This window comes from Gadus morhua, chromosome 7 (genome assembly GCF_902167405.1).
Source record: "Gadus morhua chromosome 7, gadMor3.0, whole genome shotgun sequence".
NCBI lineage: Eukaryota > Metazoa > Chordata > Actinopteri > Gadiformes > Gadidae > Gadus > Gadus morhua.
In genome coordinates, this window is record NC_044054.1 from 33,589,180 (window position 1) to 33,595,263 (window position 6,084).

Sequence of the window (6,084 nt, forward strand, 5' to 3'; positions counted from 1 at the left end):
CGTCGCCGCCCCCCCCCCGGCCCCCCGCCCGGCCCGCCGCCGTCTGGACGCAGGAGAAGGAGGAGGAGGGACTCCCGCCGCCGCCGCCGCCGCCGCCGCCGCCGCCGCCGCCGCCCTGGCAGCCCCGGCCGAAGCCCTTGCGCCGCACCAGCTCCCAGCAGCCGCAGTTGAAGGGGTAGGAGAGGTCTATGGTGCAGGTGTGGTCGGGGCTGGGGAAGCCCCCCACGCCCGAGGAGCCGGGGGACAGCGGGAGACCATGGAGGGCGGGGGGCCGGGGGCGGCGCTGGTCCCGGCCCGCGGGGGCCGAGCGGAAGGAGGAGGGGCCTTGGGAGAGGGGGTTGAGGGTAGGGGGGGAGGCGGGGTAGCTGGGGTTCAGGACGGAGGCATGGGGCAGGGCCGGGGGGGGCTGCGGGCCCGGCAGCAGGCTGCTGGGGTCCTGCTGGGCCGCTCCCAGTTTGCTCCTCCTCCCGCCGCCCGACGCTGCCTCGCCGCCCCGCCTGGCGAGGAGTCCCGGAGCGCCGTTGGCGTTCTCTTTCTCCCTCCGGGGTTTGTTGTGCTGCTGCGACGCGGCCGGGACAAACTGCAGGCCGCCGCTGTCGCCGCCGTGGTCGTGCCGCTGACCCCGATGCTCGTGGACGTAGCCGTTGACGTGGTCGTGTTCGTGGTCGTGGTCGTGGTCGTTGTCGTGGCCGTTGTCGTGGCGCTGGCCGCGCTGCTCGTGGCTCAGGTGCAGCGAGACGCGCTTCCCGCCCTTGCCTCCTTTCAGACTCCCGCCGTGCCTGGGGGCGTGGCCCTCAACGTGCCTGGGGGCGTGGCCCTCACCGTGCCTGGGGGCGTGGCCCTCACCGTGCCTGGGGGCGTGGCCCTCGCCGTGTCCGGCCTCCAGGGACACCTTGATGTCGACGGCGTGCGTGTGCGAGGGCAGCCGGGGGCCCAGGGTCACCGTGCCGTTGCTGTGGCGATGGCTAGGGTCGTAGCCGGTCACAAACGGCGAGGACGACAGCAGCACCACGGGGGGGTCGGGCTGCAGCGGCGGGCCTCGGGGCGGCCGGCGCTCGCCTCCCAGGCTCAGGGAGCCGCAGGAGTACGGGGACAGCTGGGGCAGCGGCAGGCAGGAGGACGCATGGAAGAGCTGGCCGCTGGCGCAGGGCGGCGGCAGCGGCGGCGGCGGGCGCGAGGGGTAGCGGGGGAGGTGGCGGGGGGGGGAGGAGGACGCCGGGCAGTGGGAGAGGTTCTTGGGGCGCTGGAGGAGCACTATACGCTCGTCGAGAGGGAGGGGAGGCATCTGGCACTGGGGGGAGCTAGAGGAGGAAGAGGAGGAGGAGCAGGAAGAAGAAGAAAGATACAGTTAGGACCAGCCTTGATGTCATTTTCCATAAGACGATAAACATTTAGCGGTGAACACATCTGGGAGGTGGAGCATCGCGTGAGGATGCGCATCAAGTCTATCATCAGACATTTGTTGAAGACACTCCTAATATACCCGGTGTTATTAGAGGTCCTTCCTCATAAACAAATGTGTGGTTAGGAAAGTCACTTCAATTATTATTTCTGCTTAAAACGAAATAAAATTGTAATATGGTACACATAGTAACCCATGCAGACGTTTTACTATCCCACAGCAAATACCAGGAAACAAGACCAGCACTGCACTCAGTTGGACTGCTTCCTCCAACTGCTTCCTCCAACTGCTTCCTCCAACTGCTTCCTCATGTCTAACTAAGTATTAACAGGAAATCAGATCTCAGGGTAATAGCTAATTAGGTCATGCTAAATCATTTAAATGGGTTATGCCTCTGTGGGTGTGCGTGTGTACATGCACACACACACACCTGTTACACCACGGCTATCCAGGCTGGTACACCACAGTATTATCACAATTTACCAAACGTAATAATACTGAATATTCATTCATATTTTTGAGAGGCATTGGGGATTAAAAAGCACCCCTTACTGTTCGGCGACCTTCTAGCAGGAGGGATCAACCAACACACTGACACACACATCCCATGATCAAAGCAGCATTTCCTTTGCTTCTTTCACTGGCCCAGCTGTCCCCAATCCATTATATCTTATACATGCACATCTTATATTGCACATGGTGTGTCTGAATCCCAGATCAGGCAGTGGCTGCACAAAGTCAATATTAACTACAATACACAGCCCAGACCACACCGTAACACATGAAATATACAGACATGGCAGTATGCTGAAGTTTGTTGTGCAGAAAATCCATAACCCTGAAATGACCAATCCAACACCCTTTCCTCTACACTATAAACCTTCTGTTGTTAAAATACCAGAGTTCATGTAGATGTGTATCGCACAGATTCTTATTGGGTTTAAAGGACTCCTATTTGACCACCCCATTTCAAGAGCTACCCTCGGCTATATTTACTGCATATATACATTATATATATATATATATATATATATATATGTATATATATATATGCCTGCGGGTTGTGATGTCACTACAGGGTGGACCTGGACCTGGGGAGATGGCAGCCCTTTAACGAGGAGGAGGAGCCAATAGAATCTGTCACTCTCAGGGTAAAACACTGATTGGTTGAAGGGGTGGGGGACACGGGAACACTTCACGACCACACCAGTTCAGCGGGGACAGGATGTGACATCACGGACGTCAGATCACGGGACCACACCGGTACCAAGGTGTGGGGGGGGGGATACCAACCCATGGCGAGGGGGCGCGTCCTCGCAGGGCGCCGGCCGATCTCAGGCTCGTGGCGGGTCTCAGTGGCGCCTGTGTGGTGGGGGAGGGGGCAGGGGGGGGGTTACATGTGACCCAGTTTCAGCGTGATGATGATGGCGATGGAAGGCGCCTCAGCGGCGGTGGCGCTCAGTGCCCGAGGCGGTCGTCCTCCACTCTGATCCACCTCAGCCTCCAGGTGGCGTGGTCACACCGCCACAACCGGGCTGGGGTTAGTAGTCCGAGGGGTTTGGGGTCACACCGCCACAACCGGGCTGGGGTTAGTAGTCTGAGGGGTTTGGGGTCACACTGTCATAACCGGCTGGGGTTAGTAGTCCGAGGGGTTTGGGGTCACACCGCCTCCACAGGGCTGGGGTTAGTAGTCCGAGGGGTTTGGGGTCACACCGCCTCCACAGGGCTGGGGTTAGTAGTCCGAGGGGTTTGGGGTCACACCGCCTCCACAGGGCTGGGGTTAGTAGTCCGAGGGGTTGGGGGTCACACTGTCATAACCGGGCTGGGGTTAGTAGTCTGAGGGGTTGGGGGTCACACCGCCTCCACAGGGCTGGGGTTAGTAGTCCGAGGGGTTGGGGGTCACACCGCCTCCACAGGGCTGGGGTTAGTAGTCCGAGGGGTTTGGGGTCACACCGCCTCCACAGGGCTGGGGTTAGTAGTCCGAGGGGTTGGGGGTCACACTGTCATAACCGGGCTGGGGTTAGTAGTCTGAGGGGTTGGGGGTCACACTGTCATAACCGGCTGGGGTTAGTAGTCCGAGGGGTTTGGGGTCACACTGTCATAACCGGGCTGGGGTTAGTAGTCTGAGGGGTTGGGGGTCACACCGCCTCCACAGGGCTGGGGTTAGTAGTCTGAGGGGTTTGGGGTCACACCGCCTCCACAGGGCTGGGGTTAGTAGTCCGAGGGGTTGGGAGTGTAATCTTTGGACCAAGCCACATGACAACAGAATCGTTAACACCTCGTAATGACCGTTGTTTAATCACCAGCTCACAGAGGCCATTGGCAGCAGGGCGATATACTCGTAGTATGATGGATTACATCTCTGTAATTACACTGTGGCTAATTATAGCCACGCAGAGCCCACCAACCACAGCACTGACACATGGCAGGAGGACTCGTCTCCAAAGGTGGGACGGCAGGCAGACACAGACGACACTCACAGGATTAGAAACGCCACATATTCAATCGGTACAAAACGGCCAAATGAATGTGTGACAGCCCCAAGAAGGCATGTCCCCCCTCCCCCCTGGTCACGGAGTCCGGCGAGACTAATGAACGAACATCCCTCGGACTCCGGCCTCATCGACTAAACGATTGTATGGGAGCCCCAGCTCCCCACAGACCAGCTGTCACTGTTCTATGAATGATGGTTCATGATGGGGTTTACACCGGCAGCGTTCAGGAGAGGGCTTGTTAGCCTATATGTGCTATCGGTCCTCCCTGGGATTGCTTTGAGACGGATGCATCCTCCACCTCCGGGTCATTACTGACTGTAGGGCTGTAGGCCTATAGGCATACAGGCCTATCGGCCCAGGCCCATGCCTATCTGGGTGGACACTGCCACGAGAGATGTCGAGAACGGGGCGATTTGGAGACGGCTTGTCACGACTCATCGACATCACCACTGGAGGTATAGTAGACCGTGTCTCGGTCGATCCCAGTAATAGTGGGATCATCCGATAGTTTGATATTAGATTATCCCTAATAGAGTGAAGACGGCTTTAATGAGATAGTTTCCTCCCTCTGTCTCCACAGTGAGAGCGCCGTCTGTGAGTGGAATTCATGTCTCTATCCCGGGACAGAGCAGGATGCTCTGTCCCATGCTCATGCTCCCATGCTCATGAAGACAGGCCCGACAGGGCGCTGGGTCACGCTTCTGACTGCAGGACGGAGGGAGTATGTCAAAGTAAGGAATGAACTCCTCACTAGGTTGCTGTGTCTTCGTTAGTCTGCATTCTTTTCCTCTTCCTATTATCTTATGCTTGTTATGTAATGGTTCAGGTTTAATCTTTTTGTTTCTCACCACTCGATCCTCTTGAAAATTTTTTTGATAAGCGCGTGGGTGTTGGGGAATATTGTAATGACGAAGATACCGTAACACCTTTACAGCAGCAACAGGAGCTAATCCATGAGGGTTCAGGCCTTAAAATGAGGGATTCTAATCTGTAAAGGTGCCAAGAACGAGGTCTAAGAGCTTATGCTGAGCAGACCGCCTATAGCCCCTATGGAAGTGTTGGACTAACCCGGTTTAACAAAGCCGCCCTGAGTTCTAATCAGTATTATGTAAGTGGAAGACGCGGCTCCATGGAACAAAGCAACAGTCGGGCTCAGAGACTATTTTCAGATCTCAGATTTTCTACAACAAACGACCCAAAGATTTATCTTGGAACCCGTAGGGAGGGAAAGACAAGGAGTCTAATTCTGGAGCAGAGCGGGACGGCTCTGTCAGCTTCTGAGGAATCTGTTTCTGTGCGTAAACATGAAAAACAACCGGGGCTTTGAACTCCGAGGTCTGTGTCTATATATAGAGGAGCCCGGTTATTAATGCCGGGGTGATGTCAGGTTAGCCTGGCGCCCGGCCACCCAACGGGCTGAACCGGCCCCCGCTCTCTGAGAGTAAGGAACCAGAGCGGGGGGGCCATCCTGAGCGCTGTGCTCCCGGTGTCAGACCACCGAGGGACGGGTGCTCCGGAGACGGCCAGACCCTCTCTGACCGATCGCTGCTCTGACACGGCTCGCTGGCCCGCGATGATGTAACGGTGGCACCGCGTCACCGCTGACTGATGTCATAACCCGATGATGTAACCATGTCGGGACCTTCTGATGCACTGTGATGTCATGATGTAACGATGATGGAGTGAGGTCACGATGTCACGACTCACAACGGGGATGACTGCATCCGCAACTGGGATTCCAGTTTTACTGTAATGTTGTCCATGCCTGCAATAGCCTCCTGTAACCGGGCGTTGTGATTCGTCTTTTAAAGCCCTAACCCTAACTCTAGGGTTGGACAGTGACATGAACACCATATGATGATCATAGCATCGTTGGAGCTTCTACACTGTGGTCTCCATCTTCTCAGTATCGTCCGTCAGGAGAGGGAGCCCATAATGAAGGGCCGGGGCCGGGCTGCCAGGACGTGGTCCTCGTGGCTGCCCGGGGGGGGGCCGCGGGGGGGAGCCGGTGTTTCCCTCCATGGTTCTGCTGGCCTCAGCTGAATCGCCGGCCCAGAGGTAGTGGTTTCAGATACACACTGCGGGCCCAATTACCACACACACGCCCACAGTCCTGAAGCCAAACACACACGTCTCGCATTACCCCAACAGACAGGTCCGGCAGCCCCGAGACTGAGCAGGGTTGAA